The sequence below is a fragment of the Saccopteryx leptura genome, chromosome 11 (genome assembly GCF_036850995.1).
Source record: "Saccopteryx leptura isolate mSacLep1 chromosome 11, mSacLep1_pri_phased_curated, whole genome shotgun sequence".
Lineage (NCBI taxonomy): Eukaryota > Metazoa > Chordata > Mammalia > Chiroptera > Emballonuridae > Saccopteryx > Saccopteryx leptura.
In genome coordinates, this window is record NC_089513.1 from 9173264 (window position 1) to 9201128 (window position 27865).

Sequence of the window (27865 nt, forward strand, 5' to 3'; positions counted from 1 at the left end):
AAAGAAGATGAGCATCTTCTCATATATCTGTTGGCCATTTGTATTTCTTCCTGGGAGAAGTGTCTATTCATATCCTCTTCCCATTTTTTTATTGGATTGTTTGTTTGTTTGTTGTTGAGTTTTATGAGTTCTTTGTATATTTTGGATATTAGGCCCTTATCTGAGCTGTCGTTTGAAAAAATCATTTCCCATTTAGTTGGCTTTCTGTTTATTTTGTTATCAGTTTCTCTTGCTGAGCAAAAACTTCTTAGTCTGATGTAGTCCCATTCATTAATTTTTGCCTTCACTTCTCTTGCCATTGGAGTCAAATTCATAAAATGCTCTTTAAAACCCAGGTCCCTGAGTTGAGTACCTATGTCTTCTTCTATGTACTTAATTGTTTCAGGTCTTATGTTTAGATCTTTGATCCATTTTGAGTTAATTTTTGTACAGGGGGAGAGACTTTAGTCCAGTTTCATTCTTTTGCATGTGGCTTTCCAGTTTTCCCAGCACCATTTATTGAAGAGGCTTTCTTTTCTCCATTGTGTGTTGTTGGCCCCTTTATCAAAAATTATTTGACTATATATATGTGGTTTTATTTCTGGACTTTCTATTCTGTTCCATTGGTCTGAGTGTCTATTTTTCTGCCAATACCATGCTGTTTTGATTGTCGTGGCCCTATAATAGAGTTTGAAGTCAGGTATTGAAATGCCCCCAGCTTCATTCTTTTTCTTTAGGATTGCTTTGGCTATTCGCGGTTTTTTATAGTTCCATATAAATCTGATGATTTTTTGCTCTATTTCTTTAAAAAATGTCATTGGAAGTTTGATGGGAATTGCATTAAATTTGTATATTGCTTTGGGTAATATAGCCATCTTGATTATATTTATTCTTCCTAGCCAAGAACAAGGTATATTCTTCCATCTCATTATATCTTTTTCGATTTCCCTTAACAATGGTTTATAGTTTTCATTATATAAGTCCTTTACATTCTTTGTTCTGTTTATTCCTAAGTATTTTATTTTTTTTGTTGCAATCGTGAAGGGGATTATTCTTTTGAGTTCCTTCTCAGTTGTTTCATTGTTGGCATATAGAAAGGCTATTGACTTCTGTATGTTAATTTTGTATCCTGCGACCTTACTGTATTGGCTTATTGTTTCTAGTAGTCTTTTTGTGGATTCTTTGGGGTTTTCGATGTATAGTATCATATCATCTGCAAAAAGTGATACCTTTACTTCTTCTTTTCCGATATGGATGCCTTTTATTTCTTTGTCTTGTCTGATTGCTCTGGCTAGAACCTCTAGTACAACATTAAATAAGAGTGGAGAGAGTGGACAACCCTGTCTTGTTCCTGATTTAAGGGGGAAAGCCTTCAGTTTAGTGCCATTTAATATGATGTTAGCTGATGGTTTATCATATATGGCCTTTATCATGTTGAGATATTTTCCTTCTATACCCATTTTGTTGAGAGTCTTAAACATAAAATTGTGTTGTATTTTATCGAAAGCCTTTTCTGCGTCTATTGATAAGATCATGTGGTTTTTGTTCTTTGTTTTGTTGATATGGTGTATTACATTAACCGTTTTACGTATGTTGAACCATCCTTGAGATTCTGGGATGAATCCCACTTGATCATGATGTATTATTTTTTTAATATGTTGTTGTATTCGATTTGCTAGTATTTTGTTTAGTATTTTAGCATCTGTATTCATTAGAGATATTGGTCTGTAGTTTTCTTTTTTTGTGCCATCCTTGCCTGGTTTTGGTATGAGGGTTATGTTGGCTTCGTAAAATGTGTTTGGAAGTATTGCTTCTTCTTCAATTTTTTGGAAGACTTTGAGTAGAATAGGAACCAAGTCTTCTTTGAATGTTTGATAAAATTTGCTGGTATAGCCGTCAGGGCCTGGACTTTTATTTTTGGGGAGGTTTTTAATGGTTTTTTCTATTTCTTCTCTACTGATAGGTCTGTTTAGGCTTTCTGCTTCTTCTTGACTCAGTCTAGGAAGATTGTATTTTTCTAGGAATTTATCCATTTCTTCTAGGTTGTTGAATTTAGTGGCATAAAGTTTTTCATAGTATTCTACAATAATTCTTTGTATATCTACGGTGTCCGTGGTGATTTCTCCTCTTTCATTTTGGATTTTGTTTATATGAGTTCTTTCTCTTTTTTCCTTGGTAAGTCTTGCCAAGGGTTTGTCAATTTTGTTGATCTTTTCAAAGAACCAGCTTCTTGTTCTATTAATTTTTTCTATAGTTTTTCTGTTCTCTAATTCATTTATTTCTGCTCTGATTTTTATTATCTCCTTTCTTCGGCTGGTTTTGGGTTGTCTTTGTTCTTCTTTTTCTAGTTCCTTAAGGTGGGAAGTTAAGTGGTTCACTTGGGCTCTCTCTTGTTTGTTCATATATGCCTGAAGTGATATGAACTTCCCTCTTATCACTGCTTTTGCTGCATCCCATAGATTCTGATATGTCGTATTGTCATTTTCATTAGTCTGTATATATCTTTTGATCTCTGCACTTATTTCTTCTTTGACCCATTCATTTTTTAAAAGTATGTTGTTTAGTTTCCACATTTTTGTGGGATTTTTTTCCTCTTTTTTGCAGTTGAATTCTAGTTTCAAGGCTTTATGATCAGAAAATATGCTTGGTACAACTTCAATTTTTCTGAATTTGCTGATGTTGTTTTTGTGGCCCAACATATGGTCAATTCTTGAGAATGATCCATGTACACTGGAGAAAAATGTATACTCAGTCACTTTGGGATGAAATGTCCTGTAGATGTCTATCATATCCAGGTGCTCTAGTGTTTTGTTTAAGGCCACTATGTCTTTGTTGATTCTCTGTTTGGATGACCGATCTAGAGCCGTCAGCGGTGTATTGAGTTCTCCAAGTATGATTGTATTTTTGTCAGTTTTTGTTTTAAGATCAATAAGTAGCTGTCTTATATATTTTGGTGCTCCTTGGTTTGGTGCATATATATTAAGAATTGTTATGTCTTCTTGATTCAGTGTCCCCTTAGCCATTATGAAATGGCCATTTTTGTCTCTGAGTACTTTTCCTGTCTTGTAGTCAGCATTATCCGATATGAGTATTGCTACACCTGCTTTTTTTTTTATGTTATTTGCTTGGAGTATTGTTTTCCAGCCTTTCACTTTGAATTTGTTTTTATCCTTGTTTCTTAGATGAGTTTCCTGTAGGCAGCATACAGTTGGATTTTCTTTTTTAATCCATTCTGCTACTCTGTACCTTTTTATTGGTGAGTTTAATCCGTTTACATTTAGTGTAATTATTGATACTTGTGAGTTCCCTATTGCCATTTTATATCTTGCTTTCTGTTAGTTTTGTGTCTTGTTTGATCCTTCTCTTTTGTTTTTCTATCTTTTGTTTTTATTTGGTTGTATTCCATACATCTTTCCACTGTTGCTATCTTTTTTATCTCATGTGCTTCTGTGGTGGTTTTTTCAATGGTGGTTACCTTTGAATAATGAAAAGGGTCCCTACCCTGTTCATTGTAGCGAACTATTTTGTGAGTACTTTTGCACTCCATTGTCCTTTGCTACTGTTAATCTCCATCTTCGCCCCCTCTTTCTTTTTGTTGTTGTCACAGTTTAAATTTGGTTTTATTGTGTTCTTCTTGGAGCTTTTACTTGTGGCTCTGTTTTTTTTTTTTTTTCTTTGTATCTGATTGAAGAACCCCCTTTAGTAATTCCTGGAGTGGGGGTTTTCTGATGGTAAATTCCCTCATCTTTTCTGTATCTGTGAATGTTTTTATTTCTCCTTCATATTTGAAGGATAGCTTTGATGGGTATAGTATTCGTGGCTGAAAGTTCCTCTCTTTCAGGACTTTAAATATTGGGGTCCACTCTCTTCTAGCTTGTAGAGTTTCTGCTGAGAAATCTGATGATAATCTAATGGGCCTTCCTTTATATGTTGTATTCTTCTTTTCCCTGGCTGCCTTGAGAATTTTTTCTTTGATGTTGGTTTGTGTCAATTTCATTATGATATGCCTTGGAGTAGGTTTGTTGGGGTTAAGAAAACTTGGAGTTCTGTTTGCTTCTTGAACTTGAGGCTTTAGTTCTTTCCACAGGCTTGGGAAGTTCTCATCTATTATTTGTTTGAGTATGTTCTCCATTCCATTTTCTCTCTCTTCTCCCTCTGATATACCTATTATTCTTATGTTATTCTTTTTGATGGAGTCAGATAATTCTTGTAGGGCTATCTCATTTTTTTTTTAATTTTTGAGTCTCTTTCTTCTTCTCTCTGTTGTGCCTCAAGTTGCTTGTCTTCTATTTCACTAATCCTCTCTTCTATCTGACCTGTTCTATTAGCTAAGCTTGTTACTTCGTTTTTCAGCTCGTGAATTGAGTTTTTCATCTCTGTTTGATTTGTTTTTATAGTTTCAATTTCCTTGGACATATATTCTTTGTGTTCATTGAGTTGTTTTCTGAGCTCCCTAAATTGCCTTTCTGTGTTTTCTTGTATATCTCGGAGGATTTTTAGGATTTCTATCTTGAATTCTCTGTCATTTAGCTCCAAGGTTTCCAATATATTAAATTTTTTCTCCATAGATTTTTCCTCATCTAGCTGTGTTACCTCTCTTTCTTTTGTATCCATGATATTCGATTTTCTCTTCCTTAATGGCATCTGAGGGTGGTTTTGTTGATAGTATTAATGAGATTTAATAAAGAATAAAAAGTTAAAACAAATAAAAAAAAATCGAAAAGAGTTTTTTTTAAAAAAAAATTAATAATGAAATAAAGAAAAATAAAATAAAATAAAAATTAAAAAAAAAAAAAGGAAATTATTCTCCCCCTCCTTTTTTCCTCTCCTCTCCTCTCCCCTCTTTCTTGATAAAATCTTGTGGTGGACTGTGAATTATAACAAACAATGCCTGTGATGGAGGGCCTGAATTGGGGAAAAGTAATAAAGGGGCAAAAAAAAAAAAAAAAAAAAAAAAGAAAAAAGAAAAAAAAGAGCGTATGGACCCACGAAAAGCAAATAAGGAAAAAATTTGGGTCAAGAATAAAATGATTTGCTTTTAGGTGTTGGTTGTCTAAGAGTTATGATGAGAGGATTAAGAGGAAAACGGAAAAATGGGGGGACAAATTAAAAAATTACTATTGTATTTAGTGGAACAAGAACTAGATAATATGGAGAGCCAGGGATGGGAGCACTGCTAGTGAGTTAAAAAGGTGAAGTAAAAACCCCCCAAAATTCCACAAACATAAGTTTGAGTCCCAGATAAGATAATTTGTTTGTTATTGAGGTTTGAATGAGAGGAGATGTAAAGGAGAAAGGAAGAAACTAATATAGAGGGAGAAAAGAAAGAGAGAGAGAGAAAAAAAAGAGGGAACCACTAAAAGAAGAAAAAGGAAAGGAGAGAGAGAGAGAGAGAGTTAAGGGTTTTGGAGTGCAACCCTCATAGAGAGAAAGGAAGAGAAGAGAAAAGATAATGGGAGATGTAACACTTATGGGTAGTGTAGTTCAAGGAGAGGAGAGAGTAAGACCGGTAGAGAGTTAATCGGCCAAATTGGAGGAGGAAAAAAAAAGTATCAAGAATGAAGATAAGAGAAACAAACGAACAAATATAATAAAATGGGATAGGTTATAAAGTCTGCAGATTATTCTTGATTTTGAGAGGTTATCTTCTTGCTTTTTCTTTTCTCTCCCTCTTCCTGGTCGGTGACTCTGTACCCCGGGTTTTGCCCCTTTGCCACGCTCAGGTGGAGGTTTGCAGTTGATAAGTCTCTATGGCAATGTCATGTATTGTGCTTTAGTCTCGTTGGCAGTCAAGGCTATTAGCATTTATAGGCTCCGACAGTGAGAGAGTCTGTGTTTCTGGAGCCTTTCTCCTAGTCTTTCCTTCCTCAATTAGTAGCCTGATAATCCAGCTATGGGGTTGCTGCTGCCTCTGCCTGGATAGTAAGAGGCTCAAAGAGCTGGCAACTCCCCACTCTATTTCCACTCAGCACAGGGCTCTGGGTAAGGCTCAGTCAGTCAGAGCTGCTAGCATAATCAGGCGGGCTTTCCGGCCATTCAAAGACCTCTGGCTCTGCCACTCTGTCTGGTAACACAAGCGGGCGCCCACTTCTGGGGCGCTTGGAGGAAACTCTCACTCACTGGCTGCGCGCGCAGACCAGGATATCAGGCCAGCAGTCTCACACTCTGAGTGAAACCCCCAACCGCAGGGAAAAGTTGCAGCGTTGGAATTGAGTCTCGCTCCGTCCCCGTGCACGGCTTTTGCAAGGCGCTGGGGCGGCCCGAGATTCCGCTTTGGCCCACACAAAGGCCCCTGACTCTGTCCCTCTGTGCGATAACACGGGCGCGCACTGCCGAGGCACTCGGAGGAATCGCTCACTCCTTATCTGCGCGCGCAAACCAGGATATGAGGCCGGCCGCGATTCCCTCTGAGTGAAACCCCCAGCAGCACGGAAAATTTCACCGTTGGAATTAGTTCTCACTCCCTCCCGTGCGTGGCTTTCCCAGGGCACTGGGGCTGCCCAGAGACTCTGCCCTCGGCCCACAGAAAGGCCTCTGACCCTGCCTCTCCGTGGGGCAACACGGGCACCCACTTCCGGGGCTTAGGAAGAAATCTCTCGCCCACTAACTGCGCACCAACCAGGAGACCGGGTAAAATGTCCGCGCCGCTTGTCTTTCTTTGTTTGGGTTTGGCGCGAGTGTTAGCTTGAATTGCCCGGGTTGCCACAGGATCAGATTTTCCTTGGCTTGGATCTCCGTGCCACAGCCTGGTTCGGCTGTTTGTGTCGCGGCCTGGATGTATTCACCCCCTTTGCCCGCCTCAGTTTCTATATTCACAGTTACCAGAGAAAGCCGCCCTGTTTAGGTTAGTGAGGAAGGCGGAGCATTTCTTACTCCCTATTTCCTTCTGGGTTTGGTTATATATTTAGCCAATTTTTCACTCAATCATACCTTTGGGTGTATTGCGAAGCATCTGGAAGCTCCAAGTATAGGTTTTTCTGTTTCTGGTTGAAGATCTTGTTGAGTTTTGGGGGAGATTTATCAGTATCGCTTCCTACCCCGCCATTACTCTCAATATTTAACCAATGGCAAGACTTAGCAGCTTTGTTCAAGCAGCAGGACAGGCTTGGCTGCCTGTAGATGTATCACAGCTGAAGTTCTGATCCGTCACAGTGCACAGAAACATGCACTGAAGATGTTCTAAATTCATGGCGATTTTAACATTAAGTCAAATTATACATTGAAACCATTAAACTAGTTAGATTTTTGCATCCTATTAGGCATATGTATCTACTATACGTTAGGCATAATTCTCTACTCTATGTTGGCATAAGAAATTGCACGCTGCTAAGGCATGGAAGTCATTCACCAACCTCATTGAGAAAAAGCAATTTCAATGATAATTTACTTAGACCTCTGAAGAGACGTTGAGAAATGTTTATATATTGCAGTGTAACTGTTTAGTATTAATTTTTACTAATGCTTTTTCTTTATTAAAAAATATACATTAAAATGAAGATGGACAAAACTGTAGTTTTTGCCTGTAAATATGCTCACGTATTTCTTCAGAAATTCATGAGAACGTAGCCATAGGCTGACTCACTTTTCTCATTCTGGAAAATTTTAACTCTTTGAAATGTGAATTCCTTTCTGATTTTTTTTATTGGTGGTATTCCTGAAAACAGTCTGCTCTTCCTTTGCCATTTGGCTTACTATTCAAAAGCAATGAAAGAAACAAAACTAGACTTATTACATGTTGGTTTGTTATTTTATGGATAGTGCAAAATAACTTCACAAACACTTCACTTTCATAAAACAAAGCTACTATGGCTTTTGAAATTAATTTTTATAATTAAGGAATGTGGAGAGGAAACCATGGCTACAGTTGCATTCCTCTTTGGATCTAATTAAAACAGTATTTTATATAGTTGTGCCTGAATTTCTTTTCCCAATCAGCTAAACAGAAGAAATTAAATTACCCCCAATGTGGCTTTGCAAAGAGCCCAGCTAATTTAAATAATCTATCTTGAGTCTCCTTAAATTCAGTATCAGACAACACAGATCTGCAGGAGAGAGGACTTAGTTATGCGGTGGTCTTTGAAAAGCCAGGGTGGATTCTAATGGAGGAAGTTGATCAGTGAAAAATAATAAGCTTCCAAATTTTGGAGAATGTAAATTAATTCTTTCAAACTTTGAAATCACTACAAGTTCATGGCTCAAAAGTTACAGAAGCCTCTGGAAATGTTGGGTGATGAATATATTTATGAGACATGAAGAAATCAACTAATCCAGCCTTCAAAAAACAAGTTCTACTGGAGTCCAACGGAAATCCACAATTTCAACGTATTGTTCCTTTCCCAACTGTAGGAAGCGCAGAGGCAGGCTGTGTGCATCACTGTTTTGTGTTTTCCTCTGAGAATTCAGCATCCAACGTCCTGGACACCCACCCACTTTCATGCTTCACTTGCAGTGTATGATTTATTCATGATGCATACCATCACCCAGAATAGCTACATCATTTTTCTGGATTTATGTGACATTGTTCAGCTTTCTTTTACGAACTGATTCCTTTCACAGCACCTGAACTTTTCTGTGGTGTATGTTTTTTCTTGTTTTTTCTTTTTTGGTTGACATGGTGGTGATGTCCTGCTGCACTCTCAGTGGCATCTCAGTTCACGGTACCATACCTCCAGCTCAAAAACACATCATTTGTTTCCTTTTCATTTGAAAGTGCATGCTTTCAATCCTCAAGCCTATTAGGCGAGGGAGAAGGAAAGGATGTTTTCAACAATGCATTGCAAACGTAAAGTGGGCGGGACGAAAAGAGCTGCAAGATTAGAACGGGATGCAATCACGTAACCAAATATGTGTGAATTTTTTTATATTTTCCCTCCCTTCCAAAAAAAAGAATAATCATCATATAGGTAGGAAAAATGGAAAAACAAAATAACGCCATCCAAACAACACTAACAAGTCTCAGCTATGAAAGTAAAACACTGTTTTTGACGAGGGTATTTTTGTGCAGTGATTTCTCTCATGAACCTATGGAATTAGGGCTGTAGGGATATCCTCACACACATGTTACATGTTACCCTGCATTTATGTGACATGCTTTGGCAGCGTGACTTTCTCTATAATTTCTCTTATATCTAAATAATAGTTTCTTAAGTTGGTAGACAGTTCTGATGATGGCATTAGTTTGTGTTAGAGTCTCCCACCAGTTGAAAGTAATTCAAAAAATACAGAGATCTCTTAGAAACCACCCATTGCAGTCATGAATTCTATGAGAGCTCAAGCTGAAATGAGGGAGACTAAAGCAACTTTTTCTGGTCGGTATCTATACTAATATAATGTACTTTAAGTTAAAATGATTATAGGACTACTCTTTCTATGCTAAGGTGAATTCTAACTAAATCTACATTTACTGATCAATCCAAAATTTAAAATCTATTGTTGAAAGTAAACTCTGTATTACAAAAGAAAAAGGAAAGAAAAATGAATACATTGACCATGTTTTGTGTATAATCAGCATGCAAAGAGTGTTGCTCAGTGTATCAGATATCTCCATCAGATCAAAAGGCAGGCTGTAGAGGTGTTTTTGTAAAGACAGATTGGAGGTTGATGTATGTTTCAATGCACTAACTATTAATTGTTAAGCTTTAGGAATAGAATGATTAGTTTTAATTCTCAAGGAAAGATACCTCCGTTGAAAACTAACAATAATGTTTTCAGACATATATTGCACATTTGCCTTTCATTGGTATAGGGTGAAGTAGTTTACCTTTATTATTTTATTCGATTGTACACCCTGATCAGTGTCCGAGAATGTTGTAAGAATTGGAATAGCCTGACCAGATGGTGGCGCAGTGGATAGAGCGTCGGACTGGGATGCCGAGGACGCAGGTTACAAACGCCGAGGTTGCCAGCTTGAGTGTGGGCTCATCTGGTTTGAGCAAGGCTCACCAGCTTAGACTCAAGGTCGCTGGCTTGAGCAAGGGATTACTCAGTCTGCTGAAGGCCCACAGTCAAGGCACATATGAGAAAGCAATCAATGAACAACTAAGGTGTCGCAATGAAAAACTAATGATTGATTCTTCTCATCTCTCCCCATTCCTGTCTGTCAGTCCCTATCTATCCCTCTCTCTGACTCTCTCTTTGTCTCTGTAAAAAAAAGAAAAAAATCAGAATAATCTTGTATACTACCTGAATTTAACAAAAGTTTTTCTTTCCATTTGACTATTTTTCTCAAAAGATTTTAGCCAAAAGTCAGATGGTTTAAGTTAATTCTTGAGTGAGTACAGATGAGACAGGGAAATAATTAAATTAATAAATGTCTTCCCCTAAGTAAAATCTCTGAAGTCTATTATTTTATCTGACATTTGAATTTTGAGTTTATGTGCTTTAAATGACCAAGATGATTCCAGGGTTCTATTTTATGTTTTGCCTAGCAATAAGAAATATTTGATAGTAACATTGGTCATCATGTATATAAAATACAGTGGGATACCTTGTATGGTAATAAAAATATAATTAATACAAAATACATTAGACTCACTTTCAAATCCTTGCAATAATTTCACATTTCAATTTGGTATTTCTGTATTTCAGGATGATGTACTAAGCATATATTCAGATGTTTGGCATTTCCTTTTATATAAACAGTTTGTGGAATGCCATCATTTCTCCAATTTTTTTCTAAGTTTTCTGGTGTGTGGAGAAAAATTCTACTTATGTAAAATTTATGTACTTATTCAGCAATTGTTATATGGAATGTACAATATATGACATAGAAGGTAATTAGGACAAACCACTTGTTCCTAAGGACATATAAATATAGTGAACCTAAGCCTCTGTTTTGAGGGATTATGTGCATATTATGATGGTTAGTTTTCTACAAACATGTACCACAGAGACGCCCTTATCAGCTCTGAATTTTTCTTTTATGTGCACATAACTATATTGCAAAGTCTTCCAATCATGCATTTGAAAATTGTAGCCCTTTATAAACCACAAGTTTTTAATCTAGTAAATCACACCATTAACTGAAATGTCAGCACTACTTGAAGAGGAAGTAGTAAACTCATATCTAATGTCTTTATTTTATTATTCCAATAGAATGAAACCAGAGGGGGGAGATAAAATCATTTTTCTCAATTTCACAGAAGTATGATGCAGAACCCTTCAGAGTTCCATAAGGTCTTTCAAAGCCAAGTATAATTAAAAATGGAGAAAGTTCCGGCCCTGGCCGGTTGGCTCAGTGGTAGAGCGTCGGCCTGGCGTACAGAAGTCCCAGTTTCGATTCCCGGCCAGGGCACACAGGAGAAGCGCCCATCTGCTTCTCCACCCCTCCCCCTCTCCTTCCTCTCTGTCTCTCTCTTCCCCTCCCGCAGCCAAGGCTCCATTGGAGCAAAGATGGCCCGGGCGCTGGGGATGGCTCCTTGGCCTCTGCCCCAGGCGCTAGAGCTAGAGTGGCTCTGATCGTGACAGAGAGACGCCCCCTGGTGGGCGTGCCGGGTGGATCCCGGTCGGGCGCATGCGGGAGTCTGTCTGTCTCTCCCTGTTTCCAGCTTCAGAAAAATACAAAAAAAAAAAAATTGGAGAAAGTTGAGACAGCTCAGACTAACACACAGTAACACTGAACATAATATGTAATTCAACAACAAAACTTAAATTAAGAAAGTAGATTAAAATGTAGAAAAAGGATCTTGTTTTTTTGGGGAAAAGGGCAACTTGCATGTTCTTATGAAAATCATGAAGTTTATCTCTAACCTGTATTCTTCAGGTGGCGAATCTATTATGCACTACATTCTTCTCCCTGATAACTTTTCAAATGTTCAGAGGCCTAGTCAAGTGATTTCTCTTACTGACTAAGCAGACATTCTGGGATGATTTTGTAAAGGTTCAAGAAGGAAGGCTCATATGAGCCATATCTAAGAGAAAGCTATTCTTTCCAAGTAAAATTGTGCCTAGTGTCCTAGTATGTCAAATAATTTAGAACTCAAGTGAAGGATTAAAAAAAAATGTGTTGAGCAAAAAAAAAAGTGTAAATGCCTATGATGTGATGTTAAGAGTAATGTGAATTAGTTAGAATGCTTTTATGTGATTTCTCTTAAAAGCATTGTACTTAATACAGAAAAAAGAAAACAGGAGAAAACGCAGTAACTTCAGTCCTCATGGTGCTTTGTGAAAGCTTAGCTACCTCCGTGTTGATGAAGGTCTGCAGTTAATTTATTGTCAGTGTTGCAAATATTCCAAAATTATAGCTAAATTTGTAAGAAACTAATGGAAACCAAGGACACAATTCTAAGTGCGAAAACGGAATGCTGTCCATGGAATGTGTCCATGTGGATATATCACCATACCGTCCATGAAAGACAGAACGCTTAGACTCGGTGCACAGAAGAGAAGGGAAAATAAAAAATCTTCTCACTTAGGTCTCTCATTCAGATTTTTAACATGACCTGAGAGGCCTTAATAATCATATTCACTGATCATATGTTGGTGGCTGACAAAACACATTGTTTTCTTTGAATGATACAATAATATAAAAGAGTAATAATTCATTTGGAGGAGGCATCATATTCTATTTCCCCAGGGCTCCCACTTTTCCCTGTTGTCCTAGACCTGACAAGATTACCTCTTAGGTATCTAACACACACCTGTGTTCACACGTTGGTTGGCTTATGCCACTTGCTTCCTGTCTTGATTTTTCCATTTCAGATTGTAAATTCAGAGTTAGTGAAGTGAACCCAGTCATGGAAGCTTTCACTCTTTCTCATAACTAGTGTTTTCTTTTATGCTTCATTCTATTTGAAGTCTGAATTCATTCTCCAAGTATTCCCTCCACTGTAGCCTAGACAATAACAGTTATTTTTTCGTATCTCAGTTCAGACATCACTATACCAAAGTGCTTCTATGACTTAGTCACCCTACAATTTGATAAGATCTGAATATTTGTGCTCCCCTCCAAATTCATATGTTGAAATTCTATTCCCCCAAAATGATAGTATTAGAAGGTAGAGCCTCACGGTGGTGCTTAGGTCATGAAGCTGGAGACCTCATGGATGGAATTAATGTTCTTACAAAAGAAATCTCACAGAGGGCCCTGCCCCTTATAACCGGTGAGGACACAACAGGAAAGCATCTTCTATGAACCAAAAATCAAGCCCTCACTAAATACTGGACCTCTCAGCTTCTTGATCTTGGACTTCCCAATCTTCATTCTCTGCTATTTTGTTTGAGCAGCCTGAATGAGTTAAAACACTATTTGTAGTTATAGTTCCTTACATTTAATTCATGAAATTCTTTATACCATAAATTTAAAATTTCTTATATATGTATCTTAAATGCAATGTTCTTGTTTATCTCATTCATCTTTACATACTCAAAATACAATATAATTTATTTTAACAATAGCAAAAAATGTTCAGGCATAACTCTAACAAAATATGTACAAGATTTACATGATAAAAACTATTAAGATATGATGAAAGAAATAAAAGAGTTCTAAATAAATAAGTATTTCATGTTCATTGATAGGAAGACAGGCTATTATTGTTAAGATTTCAGTTCTTCCCTATTTGCTCTATAGATTCAATCAAAATGCCAGCAAATTATTTTATGGCTATTGACAAACTGATTCTAAAGTTTATACAGAGAGGCAAAACTTAGGATAATATAATATCAAAGCAGAAATAAGTCAGAGGTCTAACACCAGACAACCTCAAACTGTACAGCAAAGTTACAGTAATTAAGACAGTGTGGAACTTCTTGTAGAACAGACGAATGACTAATGGAATAGAGAGCTCCAAAAAGGCAACACACATAATGTCAGTTTATCTTTAAGGGGAAAAAAAGGATCTTTAATGAAGAAAATATATTCTCTTCAACAACTGGACATCTACTTGCCAAAAAAGAAAAAGAAAGGGAAGGAAGGAAGGAAGGAAGGAAGGAAGGAAGGAAGGAAGGAAGGAAGGAAGGAAGGAAGGAAGGAAGGAAGGAAGGAAGGAAGGAAGGAAGGAAGCAAACCTTTACACAAACCTCATATCTCATAAAAATTAACTTAATATGGATCAAAAATCTAAATGTGAACACAATTCTTAGAAAGTAACATAGGAGAACATTTAGGCAACTTTGGGTTTGGTAATGACTTATGAGATGCAACATTATAAACACAATGCACAAGAAAGCAATTGATACATTGAATTCCATTAAAATTCTCCTCTACAAAAGATATTGTTAGGAGAAAAAAAGGACAAGCTACAGGCTGGGAGAAAATTTTTTAAAAAACACATCTATGATAATGGAATGATATACAAAATAGACAAAAAATTCTTAAAACTCAACAGTAAGAAAACAATCAATCCAATTTTAACATGGGCAAGAGATCAGAATAGACTCCTCGACAGAGAAGACACAGGGGGTACAAGCACACAGAAGAAGATTTTTGACATCATATCTCATTAGAGTACTGAAATGAAAGGGCATTTGTGGATCTCATGTAGAAATCAAACATAAAACAAACGGCCGTCATCAGTACTTTGGTATTAGTTTAACAAATATCAATACTATCAAACGATGTAATGATGTAAAATTAGGAAGAAGAGTATGATGACAGCTCACACCATTTTAATTTAACACCATACTAGATGGCCTAGCAATTGGAATAAGACACAAAATGAAGACAGGGCATGAAATTTGGAAAAGAAGGAAAATATTGCCACTCATCATGCAGACTTGACTTATTATATGAAAAGAATTCATAAGATACATTAGTTCATTATAAAGAAAGTTTTAGCATTGCTGGAAAATAAAAGTTCACTATGAAAACTTAATTGTACTTTCTACACCACCCACAGTGAGAAAAACATGATTAAAAATACGTACCAGCCATAATATCAGCATATAATACAAAGGATCAGGAATAAGTCTCCCAAAAGTTGTCAAGTCCTTTAAGTTAATACTATAAACTACTTTTTTTTTCTTTTTTTTTTTTTTTCTTCTGAAGCTGGAAACAGGGAGAGACAGTCAGACAGACTCCCGCATGCGCCCGGCCGGGATCCACCAGGCACACCCACCAGGGGCGACGCTCTGCCCACCAGGGGGCGATGCTCTGCCCCTCCGGGGGTCGCTCTGCTGCAACCAGAGCCACTCCAGCGCCTGGGGCGGAGGCCAAGGAGCCATCCCCAGCGCCCGGGCCATCTTTGCTCCAATGGAGCCTTGGCTGTGGGATGGGAAGAGAGAGACAGAGAGGAAGGAGGGGGGCGGGGTGGAGAAGCAAATGGGCGCTTCTCCTATGTGCCCTGGCCGGGAATCGAACCCGGGTCCCCCGCATGCCAGGCCGACGCTCTACCGCTGAGCCAACCGGCCAGGTCTATAAACTACTTTTAAATACATCAAAGGAGGCCTATATAAATAAATTGCATATATATTTATTTCATAAATGGGAGCATTCAACATATTTAAAATTACTTCTCTCCAGATTGATTTTAAAAAATGCAATTTCAGAGAAGAGGGAAATTTTTGTAAGCTTATCAAGCTGATAATAAAATGCATATTAGGAAGCTGAAGTCTAAAATACTGGAAACACTCCTATTATAGAAGAACCAGAAAGACAAACTATTCTTTATATCCAGAACTTTTATAAAGCTGAATTAATAAGAATCTGTCTGATCTAGGCATAGATACAGAGAAAGAACCAGAGAATTGAATATAAAGCCCAGAAATAGACAAACAGATTTAGAAGTATAATGTATAAAGAATTTATATTTTAAAATAGTGAGTAAATTATGGACCATACAATAATTTTGGATCATTCACTATGTATACAGAAACAAATGTTTGTTTGTTTATTTTTTTAATATCCTACTTAATATAATTAACAAAAATCAATTCTGTTTGGAACAAAAGACACTTGTAAAATAAAAATAAAAAAGAAGAAAGTCTAGGAAACAGCTTTAGGATCGTGGGTTTAGGACGATTGTCTTTAAAAAGCATTATAAAAGAGTGAAACCATACAATAGATGTGTCCTCCATTGAAGACCTTCTGTTTATTAAAAGTCATGATAAGGCCTGACCTGTGGTGGCGCAGTGGATAAAGCGTCGACCTGGAAATGCTGAGGTCGCCGGTTCGAAACCCTGGGCTTGCCTGGTCAAGGCACAAATGGGAGTTGATGCTTCCAGCTCCTCCCCCTCTTCTCTCTCTCTCTCTCTCTCTCTCTCTCTCTCCCTCTCTCTCTCTCTGTCTCTCCCTCTCCTCTCTAAAATGAATAAAAAAAAAGTCATGATAAATAGCATGAGCGTGAAAGACATGCCCCAAATTGGGACATGATTTCACAATACATAACACCAGTGAAAATATTGAGTCCTGGATATCTAAAGAAATCCTTCAAATCAATATGAATAACAGTGATGGATCGATATTGGTATATTAGCTGTGAGACAGGTGCCACGCTGAGGGAAGAGCTTAACACCAGAGGAAACTGGTAACAGACTATATGAGCAATGCCTGAACTACCTTCACAGTTTTCTTGTCAACCTAAAACTATAATCATATACATTTTTTAATAAAAATAGAATATCAACCTCATACAGGACATGTTTTCCTTTCTTTTCTTTCCGTGTTATACCAACCTATTAATTTCTACCCATGCACATCTCACAGTTCAAACCATCACTTCTGCAGAGAGGCCTTTCCTGGCCTTGGACTATCTCCATTTATTCTGTAATGTGCACTCACAGCACTGTGCTCTCATAGTAGGACTATCTCCGTTTATTCTGTAATGTGCACTCACAGCACTGTGCTCTCATAGTAGGACTATCTCCGTTTATTCTGTAATGTGCACTCACAGCACTGTGCTCTCATAGTAGGACTATCTCCGTTTATTCTATAATGTGCACTCACAGCACTGTGCTCTCATAGTAGGACTATCTCCATTTATTCTGTAGTGTGCACTCACAGCACTGTGCTCTCATAGTAGGACTATCTCCGTTTATTCTATAATGTGCACTCACAGCACTGTGCTCTCATAGTAGGACTATCTCCGTTTATTCTGTAATGTGCACTCACAGCACTGTGCTCTCATAGTAGGACTATCTCCATTTATTCTGTAATGTGCACTCACAGCACTGTGCTCTCATAGTAGGACTATCTCCGTTTATTCTGTAATGTGCACTCACAGCACTGTGCTCTCATAGTAGGACTATCTCCGTTTATTCTGTAATGTGCACTCACAGCACTGTGCTCTCATAGTAGGACTATCTCCATTTATTCTATAATGTGCACTCACAGCACTGTGCTCTCATAGTAGGACTATCTCCGTTTATTCTGTAATGTGCACTCACAGCACTGTGCTCTCATAGTAGGACTATCTCTGTTTATTCTGTAATGTGCACTCACAGCACTGTGCTCTCATAGTAGGACTATCTCCATTTATTCTGTAATGTGCACTCACAGCACTGTGCTCTCATAGTAGGACTATCTCCGTTTATTCTGTAATGTGCACTCACAGCACTGTGCTCTCATAGTAGGACTATCTCCGTTTATTCTGTAATGTGCACTCACAGCACTGTGCTCTCATAGTAGGACTATCTCCGTTTATTCTGTAATGTGCACTCACAGTACTGTGCTCACATAGTACCATTTCATCATTATAATTAATTCAGTGTTCTAGTAACGAATATTAGTTTTCTCCACTACATGATGAGCTCCATAAAATCATATGTAAGATATACTTTGGATCCCTACAAAAGCTCACACACAAATGCTGCTTGCTAAACCTTTCTGAATAAATATAAGGACCCCAAAAGGGGAATGATGTGATTTTTAAGAGCACAAGTTTTTGCCTTGTTCATCCAGATATCTAGCAGCCTATGATAGTAGGCAAGAAGATTGATAACAAAAGCTACAGAAAGGAAGTCGTGAAGCAAGGCTAGGACTAAAATCATGTTTACAATCCTCTTTACCTTTGCAGTGTGATAGATTTTGGGGACAGTCACATTTCTTGCCCACAGACTAAGAAGTTAAATTGAAAAATTCCAGGTTGCCATTCACTACATTGTACATGGTTCTTGATGTGGGAAACTATGACACAAATGAGAACTGGCTTTCCATTATAATCCTGGATAGATATAATTAGTGAACAGGAACCTGTAACCCCTTAGTATCTTCATCTTGGAGCCAGAGGTCACTGCAGTGCCCATCACTCTATAGCATTTAAGGGACCACCCTTAGGAAACACTGTATTTACTCACAAGATGCTTCCTACCAACATTTTAGAATTTAATAGGCTAATATTGCAACTAAATTTTTTTAAGTCAACACTTTATACAAAATATAATTTTAAGACAATCCTTTGTAGTGGATCTTAAGATATAAATTGCTGGAAAAATAAAAGTAGTGTGATGATTTATATATATGTATATATATATGTATATATAAATAACGTTTGCCAATAGAAACTGTTTCTTCTACAAGCTTGTTCACAATTAAGTTATATTTGAAGTCATTCTGGTGACTTCTCTGGCCATTTATGGCTTTTAGTGTAATTCTGTAACATAAATATATCACCTCAACAGTACTTGAACAACTCCAAGAATTATAATGCATTTTTACTCTCTTACTCCTAAAGAATGGAACACACACAGCCACGTTTTTATAATTCACGGTAATTACACAACTATAGGATGCCTTTAAATTTAATCAAGATTCAGATCCTCCAGTACTCCTTTGTTGGAAGCCAGGAAATTTGCATGTTTAGAAATGATACATGATGCTAGAAACAGGCAGTTACACTGCACACCAGAAAATTATTCTGGTAGTAAAATGTTAAAAGCACTTGAGTCTGTACTATGAGCCATGGACTGATGTATCTTTAATTTTCAAAACCTTATTTTAAAGTTGAGCAGGCAATCTTTGATTTTTCTTTTTTCTAACATTCGGGGACTACTCAATTTGGAACTGTATAGGGTCCCGTGGGCAAGTCTCAGTTTCGTGCAGGCATGCGTGCATCAGTTATATGTGTTTCCAGTAAAGGTCGTGAGGATTTCTACTATTTGTGTTAGTAGAATCCAGGTCAACTATGCTTTCAAATATGCACATGTAATCTTTTGAGCGGGCATTGTTATTTGAGCATCACTGACTCAGAAAACATCAATTGAATGTTGTTGCAAAGCAAGCCTGCTTTCGGGGTCCCCTTGACCAGGAGCGATTGGTTCTCTAGGCTTGAAATCTTAGAAACATGATACAAAGCCAAGAAATAGGGGTTTTCCTTTGAAATATAAACATGATTAAAAATATCCATCTCTCCAGACAATATTTAGTTCAGCAGTGGGAATGTTACACTTAAATCTAGATATGTCTGCAAGGCTGCTCCAGGTTATATCTCTGCTGCTTCAAAAAGAATCCCAGTTTGCATTGATTTCCAATAACTGAAAGTCTATGACACCTCCCTGGAGGCTCAAGATGAGGGTGGGAAACCACGGTTGGCTTTCCTGCACCTGGCATCTTTTAGGAATCTAGCATGGTGTGTTTCCACTGAGGGGCAGAAAAGCCAAATGCACGTTAAGCAAGTCATAAAGCTAAGACTTACTGTTTCCAGAGGATTGGTAATTTTCTATGACCTGAAAATGAAATCAGAACACTCACGCATCCTCACTCATTTGATAGTAAAACTCGGGTCGTGTTTGATGGAACTGGGTTACTGCCCTTGAGGATGAGGCTTACTAAACAGGAGGCAATATATAGTTGAAGAAGGTGCAAATCTCTGTTTGGTTGGTTGATTTTGTTTGTTTGTTTTAAGGGGGTTCTTTCAGTGAACTAGAATCTGTAAAAAATATGATTTTATTTTTTCTCAGCCTCTGTAATCTAATCCATACATTATAAACTGAGTTCTTCAAAGCTTTAAAAATTAACAAGATTCTAAGAAAGTGAATGCCATTGGATAAAAGCATCTCTCTTAATGCAGGCTTGGCCAAGGTAGTAGCAATGCATCAATAACATCCAAATTTAAAAGCTTTCTTGACAATGTGTAGGGCCTACAGTGTATCTTTCTTGGAAACTTGAAGTGCTATTTAATAACCCCTTTGTCAGCTCAAAAAAGATCCATCCAAATAGGATCAAAAGATTTTCTCACATACAAAATTTACTTTTAGCTATTTGTTTTTCTTAAGAAAATGTCTTGTGTTTTATTAGTGAATGAATTCTTACCTACTTTGTTCCAGCAGTACATTAACAAACAATTTACGGCATGGATAAGCTCTAATGACTTATTTGTTGTTAAAGACCTTAAGTCATTTTATTTCAAAGGTCACATTTTGATACTAAACTTGAAAAACAATGCTAAACATTAAAAAGGGAATATTTATAAAAATATATTCCCATAATTTTAATCTTGATATAACTGTAATCTTAAATCCTGTCCACTGACATGTAGACTCATTTTTCCAACTTGCAACTTGAAGTCTCCTGGTTTACCAAGTTCACAAGAGAACTGCTGGTACCCAGAACCAAACCTGCTCTTCCCACAGCCACTGCCCGCTCAGCAAAAGCAACCAGCATTCTCTTCATTTTCAAATTCAGGAGACTGTTCTCTATTTTCACTTCTCTTTTCTCTTTAGTCTTTCTCAGTTCCAAACTACTGGCAAGTTCTGTCAAGTCGATTTCCAAATTTCATCACTTACACTTCCCTCCATTTCTCCTGCTATGACCCGAGGTTCAAGGCCCCATGAGTCCTGTCAGGAAGGCTGCAGTGGTCTCCTCTTTAACATTTCTGCTCCTGGTCTTTAAATTCCCTCCTGTACATCCATTCAGTCTACAGAAGCCGTGGTGCCATTTAAAAACATAAATCAGATTATTTCTCTTCTCTAATTGAAAATGCGCATCATGTTCTCATTGTACTTCTTGGGTAGAGTCCCCAATCTTTAATCTGGACTCCGGCAATCTTTCCCAGTCTGTTTCCTATCAAAATCTTCTGCTTCGTTGCTCCAGCCGCCCAGACACTGCCGTTGCTCCAATGGTGCAGCCTTGCTCTCACTTAAGGGCTGTGGAGTTGCTGCTCTCTGTGCTCACTGCTCTCCTGTCCCATGGTCTTCCATGTCGGCCTCTCTGTGTAACTCATTCCACACAAAGGAGCCCTGACGTGATCCCCAACCCCTTCAATCACATCACTCCCTGACATGCTCCTTGCTGCATCCATCACTCTCTGCATTATCTTCTTGATTTATGTTCCTTTTTGAATTTCGGTTTTAATTTGTTGGGTCATCATGATTCACCAAACCATGCAAGTTTCATGTGTACAACACAATACAACACCATGCAGCATCAGGACAAAATTTGTTTCTGGTCTGCTATGCATACTATGTGCCTAGCATAGAGTAAACAATGAAAACATCCTTGTTAAATAAATGATCAACAAATATGATGTCTTATCTTTAGCACTGAAAGCGGTGCCACATGTAAGTGCCCTTAATTAATTCAAGAATTTACAAATCCAGTTAGAGCAAATTCACAGTGGATTCTGACTTAATTTTCAATTAGCTTAAGGGTGAATGTATCTTCAAACGTTCTCCTGTTTGAAAGCACAAATAAGCTTGAGTTCTTCAAAATCTGCCCCCTCCAAAATTTAAAGAATTAAGGTTAGAATGTTTATATATATATCTATATATTTTTCTACTTTATTTTTTAATTTATTGGGTTGACATGGTTCACCAAACCATACAGGTTTCAAGTATGCAACTCAGTGTAACACCATAGTTTTTACAACACAAAGCCAACATGACATACTGAGCTTTGTTCATAAAACAAGAACTATAGGTACCTGATGAAATACCCTTTTCCTTCAATGCACGTGTTTCTGTGTTGTTGATATTTTCTTCTGCGGGACATCTCTGCTGTCCTGTGTGTGTTGTTTACACCGGAAGTGTGCCAAAAGCCCCACTGGTGGCAAGAAGTGATGAGCTAGTCCACAGACAGATAACAAGACATCTAAGCATGGCCTCAGCAAGCTGGAAACAGAACATAGTTCCACTGGCAGAGCGTGATATTTTCACCATGCCAAATAAATCAAAACACATTTTATCTTCTGTAAACAAAGTTCTCATAGAAAATAGTTCACAATGGAAAAATTAGGGTATTGATTTTGTTTAAATTATCAAACAGCTTCTTTAAAATAGAGATTACCAATAAATAACAAAAGCCAGACACATCACTGCTGTAGAAGAGTATAACTTATCTTTTTTGTTTTAACCCGAGAGCCTACTGAAACAGTTTCTACATTCCTGAATGCATACTGGAACACAGGCAACCATGGATGAGGTTTTGATAGTGGGTAAGACTTGCAAGTATGGGGTAGGCAGTGAGGGGAACTCTGTCCAATCCACTTGATTTTGCTGTGGCTCTAAAACTACTCTACAGAAATAGTCTTAGAAAACATGCGGCAGATGGGATATGATTTGAAGAAACACCTTAGAATGCACTGGGAAAAAACCATTACTACACACACACACACACACACACACACACACACACACACACAGAGAGAGAGGCACATAGAAATCTCGAATGATTATGTTGAATTTTCACATGATACAAAATTGAGTCTCAGCAACTACACTAAATTCTTATAAAACAAACAGGAGTCAGGTTCCAAATGTTAATCAATTCCTACATGGCTACTCCTTTCTCTGTACCATTTATTTTTTCAATATATGTCTCAATATCACTTACATTTGTGTTTTACATTTGATGGTTGTACTTAATTTTGTCTACTGTTCCTAGGTAGAGCCAATAAGATAGCATCATTGCATCTCACTCCAATGATTAACAGAATAGCATTTTAGAAAATATTTTTCTATATCTTTTCTTTAAATTATTGATATAAGATACCAAGGTTTTCATTTTTATAAGAAATTTATTTTCAAGTGGATCTCTTCTAACACTTACTGGTCACAAATCTCTAAGAACTACTGTCCAGTATAATTTTTTGTTTTATTTTTCTTCTTAATATATAAGATATTGATTTTATAATGATCTTTTTAGCTTGACCATGGAAAGTACTGGAATTTAGACTGTTAAACAAAAACTAGCTTTTCAGAGAACATTGATGGTAATATTATTTATATTTGATAACTAAGGTGTTTTTATACATTTATAACTATACAAAGCTAAAGTTTTCCTAAAGAAAAAGTTAATGGGTAAAAGTATTTCATAAGAATATGCTATAAAACCTACTTGTATCATAAAGACAAAAGAATAAATATTTATATAAAGAAAATGCATTTAATGTTTTAAACTCATTAAATTTCATAACATGCCCATTATAATTCGGTCAAGAAGGAAACTCACATGTTCCCTTGAGCCAGTTGATTTTTTTTATGATATTTAAATGAATGGGTGGTGTGCTATAGTCATAAATAACATCAAAGTGTACTATTCATGTTCTGGGATGAAAGTCCTGTTATTTCTGTGAAGTTAATCACCTTCACAATTATGCACTCAAATGAAGAATCCTGAGTATTTTCTTAGAGGGAGAAGAAAAATCCCTAATGTTCCTTTTCTTCAAATTTGTATTTTTAAAAAAAGGAATGTCTGTGAAGAAAAGGAAGGAGCATTTTAACTACATTTCCTTAGGAAACCCACTGGGTGGACACCCATGGGCATTTAAGAACCACAGTGAAAATGAAGAAATGAAAATGCCCTTGACCACAGACATAGGTTTTCCTTGAGGGTAAAATTGCTAAGGGAAGAGAAAAACCAAAGACAAGTAAAAATTACTTAGGCTAAGGAGGCTTGACATTCCACAATACATCAATCACCGCTGGAATATATATTTCAACTTTTCTGATAAAAGAGAAAAAAAGAATTCTTGTCATTTACTCACCTTCTGGATAATAAAGGGAGGAAAAAAGAGAAAGTTAAGTTAAAAGATTATTTACCATTCATAGTTCATTTATTAGTCAGATAAGAAGAAACTGTTTTTTCCATCATTGTTAGTGATACCAAATTAAAAAGAGATATATTGGACCCTATGAATTACTCAAAAGAACATGCTGTTAATTCAGCTTTAAAATGGCAATCCAACTGCAATAAAACAGCATCTTTTTTCTAGATATCTACATCCCAATAAGGTAAGTCTTTAACAAAATAATTATCTCTAATTTAAAGCCATTTTAAAAATTAAATATTAATTTTTTTCTATTTAATGTACCTTATGTTTACCACAGGATGTGACAAGCATGACTTCTAATCAAACCTTTTTAAAGGTCAACAATTTAACCTACCTACTTAAAAACAATATCTCTTGAAATTTTTCATTCCCATGTGTTCATCTTTAAAGAACATGTGCTTAATGAAAAGTTTAAAAACTGAGTAGAAAGAGCAGTTCGTTACAGAACTATTCTGACCATCAATTTCCTTGTTGTGTAATAATGTGGGGTCAGATCTATTCCAAGAAGGCTGGAGCCCAGGGTGCCTGGTGGGACAGGATGCCATTTTTATAGGCAGCATCCCTTCCAGGGCAACATGTCCCATATTAAAACTTCTAGCTTTTGTATTGTTCTCGATCCCTAGAGCCTGTGGTACCTCACTAGCTGATATGCAACAAAAAGAGAAGGGAGTACATAAGGAATTGTGAAGAATGACAGTGGTACCTTGACACATGAGCACTTTACATCACGAGCAATTTCAGAGACGAGCAGTCATTCGCAGGATTTTTTTGCTTTAAATCAGGAGTGGATATTTGCATCACGAGCTTCTGCCACCTTCCACTGGATGGCCTGCAGAACGTTCTGGAAGGGAGGAAGAAACAAACTTCCATGGAAAGGTTTTCGTTGGAACAACCTCAAACTGAAAGCAAGGAAAGTGTGGTAAAAACGCCAAAAGTCAGTGAAGAAAATGATGATTAAGCAAAGTAAAAAATAGCCATTAAGTTTAGTGATCGAGTTACATCTCATACATAGAATGTAAGTTAAATTTTGCAATTAAATGTAGCGTTAAGTGTGTAGAGAGTAAGTTATGCTAAGCGATATCGCATGAAATGAAAACCTCCTCCGCCAGTCTCCTCCCCTCCGCCAGCACCTTCGCCTGACCTTGAAGGTAAATATATTTCATAAACCAGTTTATTTCTTTACATTCTCTCTTATTATGTATATAGATATATGCGTTTGTTATTTATAAAGTACATTTTCTTATTTAAAAGCATATAAAACAAAAAATTTGTTTGGTTTTTGGGGGCCAGAACAGATTAAATTGCATTCCTATTAATTTAAATGGGGAAACTCGATTTGACACACGGACAAATTGAGTCACGAGCTCGGCCATGAAAAGAATTAAACTCGTGTGTCAAGGCACCACTGTTAATCACTGACAAGAGAGTAAACTTACCAGGAAGCCACTAGATACAAACGCTGCTTGCAAGGGTGACCTCTGCTGGGCAGTGCACACATCGCAGCCTAGTCCTGCGGCACCTCCGTAAGCATGGATGCAAGCCCTAATCCTTCCTGCACATGGTGGGGGAAATTGCCCAGGACTTCAAAAGAGATCTGTGCTTCCAGAGCACAGCTAGTAATGCTTTGCAAAGCCAAGTGAGACCTGGCTGGAGGGCCTTTTTGAAGATAACAACTTGAGTGCTACCAACGCTAATCATGTAGGGACCACCCTAAAGACCTCCAGCCAGAGAACAAGCTTAAAATCAGCTGTGATAGGGAGCCTTTCATTATCAAAATAAAGCAAAGCAAACCCAAAATTAAAAGTGTCTTTTCCTCTTGAATCAGAGAAATTTTTTGCTGTTGTTGTTCATAGGGTCAAAAGATGACCAAATACATATGCTACCAAATAAAAAAATGGGTGACAGAATCATGGATTATATTTTTTTATTTATGTGTCATTTTTTAATAGAAATGGGGAGCTGCAAAATATTAAGGCAATTCAAAACGTTTTCATGAATAACACTGACCAATTCAACTTACTTTGTGACAATTATAAATAAATCTTTTAAACACTGTGGACAGTGGCAGTATTTAAATTTTAAAGCAACCTAAATTTCTTATTGATGGCAATTAAGTGCTGTTTGTGGTATTTTCATCGTGTAAAAATAAATTCCTTCCATTCACTCTAGTTTCCTGAGTTTTCTTACACAGCAGTACATGGGTTTGAGGTTGTCTACCCTTTATGTCTTTTCATAAAGCTCATTAATAAACTATGTATCATGGCCTGACCTGTGGTGGCACAGTGGATAAAGCGTCATCCTGGAACACTGAAGTTGAGCTTTGAAACCTCTCGCTTGTCTGGTCAAGGCACATATGGGAGTTGATGCTTCCTGCTCCTTCCCCCTTTGTTCTCTCTCTCCCCTCTCTAAAATGAATAAATTAAAAAAAATTAATGTTTAAAAAAATAAAATATGTATGGTAACCTTTATAAACCTCCAAAAATATGTATTCCATACAAACACCCCATCAGGATAATATACAAGGTGCAACTGTGACATTTCAAAGGTATGCTCATCTTTTCTGGCCACCCCTATTCTCTGACTCCCAGAATTAATTCATAATACATTTACACAAGTCCAAGCAGCACATAGATGAGGAAGCCGGTGCCTCAGTCACTTAGTAATAACTCAAAAGAATGTGTGCTTAAACTATAATTGTAACAGAGAAACATACACATAGATATTAAAATAGTTTTGAAATACTGGGTACTGTGTTTAACACAAGAGTTTTGCTCTCAAGTAGTTTTTTAGCATATAATAACAGTAACATAAATCAACAGTAGCATAAAAATAGTCATGTATTGTTAAATGCCAAAAAAATTACATATATGGGGTATTTACCAGGGAGAGCTATTTTCCTGAAAGGAGTAGGAAAAACACTTTAAAAAAGGGAAAGAGATAAAGTACAGGAAGAGTTAAAACTAAAGCAGAGATAGAAGAATCAGAAAGATGTATTCAAGACAAAGGGTTCTTGAAATTCTTAAGAGAGAAGGCAGCTCATCCTAAAAATAATCAAACAGCCTGACCAGGTGGTGGTGCAATGGATAGAGCATCAGACTGGGACACGGAGGACCCAGGTTCGAAACCCTGAGGTCACCAGCTTGAGTGAAGGGTTGCTGGCTTGAGTATGAGATTATATACACAAACCCATGGTCGATAGCTTGAGCCCAAAGGTCGCTGGCTCGAGCAAGGAGTCACTCGGTCTGCTGTAGCCCCCTGGTCAAGGCACATATGAGAAAGTAATCAGTGAAAAACTAAGGTGCTGCAATGAAGAATTGATGCTTCTCATCTCTCTCTCTTCCTGTCTGTCAGTCCCTATCTGTCCCTCTCTCTGTCTTTGTCTCTGTCAAAAAAAAAGAGAAGCAAATATTGCTTAATAGAAGGTTTATGCTGCTAAGATCATGAAACATTGGTTCAAGGGGAAGTTGATGAAAGGAATTCTTAAAATCCTAAAATAAATCTAACTTCCTAAAGTCAGTTTAAAGGAATTTAATCCTATTTGTATATTTCTTTTTATCTGCTTTATTTATTACAGAAAAGGGAAGCTTTTAGAGTTAAACTGGGATGCTCTACAAAACAGATTGTGGGGACAGAGTCTCTGGAGCCCCAAAATGCTATAAGATAAAATTAACTTACCCATGCAGAGTTCTGGGTAAGGTTCTCAATCACAACACTTTTCAATGGGGAGAATAAAGGACAAATAGAAGAATTCTCACCGTGGGACAACTGACTGGTAGAGGGGTCAAACATGAGACACAAGGGTAAACTGAGCCCGAGATGGCACTGAGGAAGCCATCATGTCTTCCCCATGATGATCTGTGGGAAGACAGCTCTACTGGCAGACAGGAAGTCACCCAGAAACCCAGCTTATAAAGGAACATGAGGAATGAATTATCTTTGCAATATGCTTGACTTGAGAAAACAAT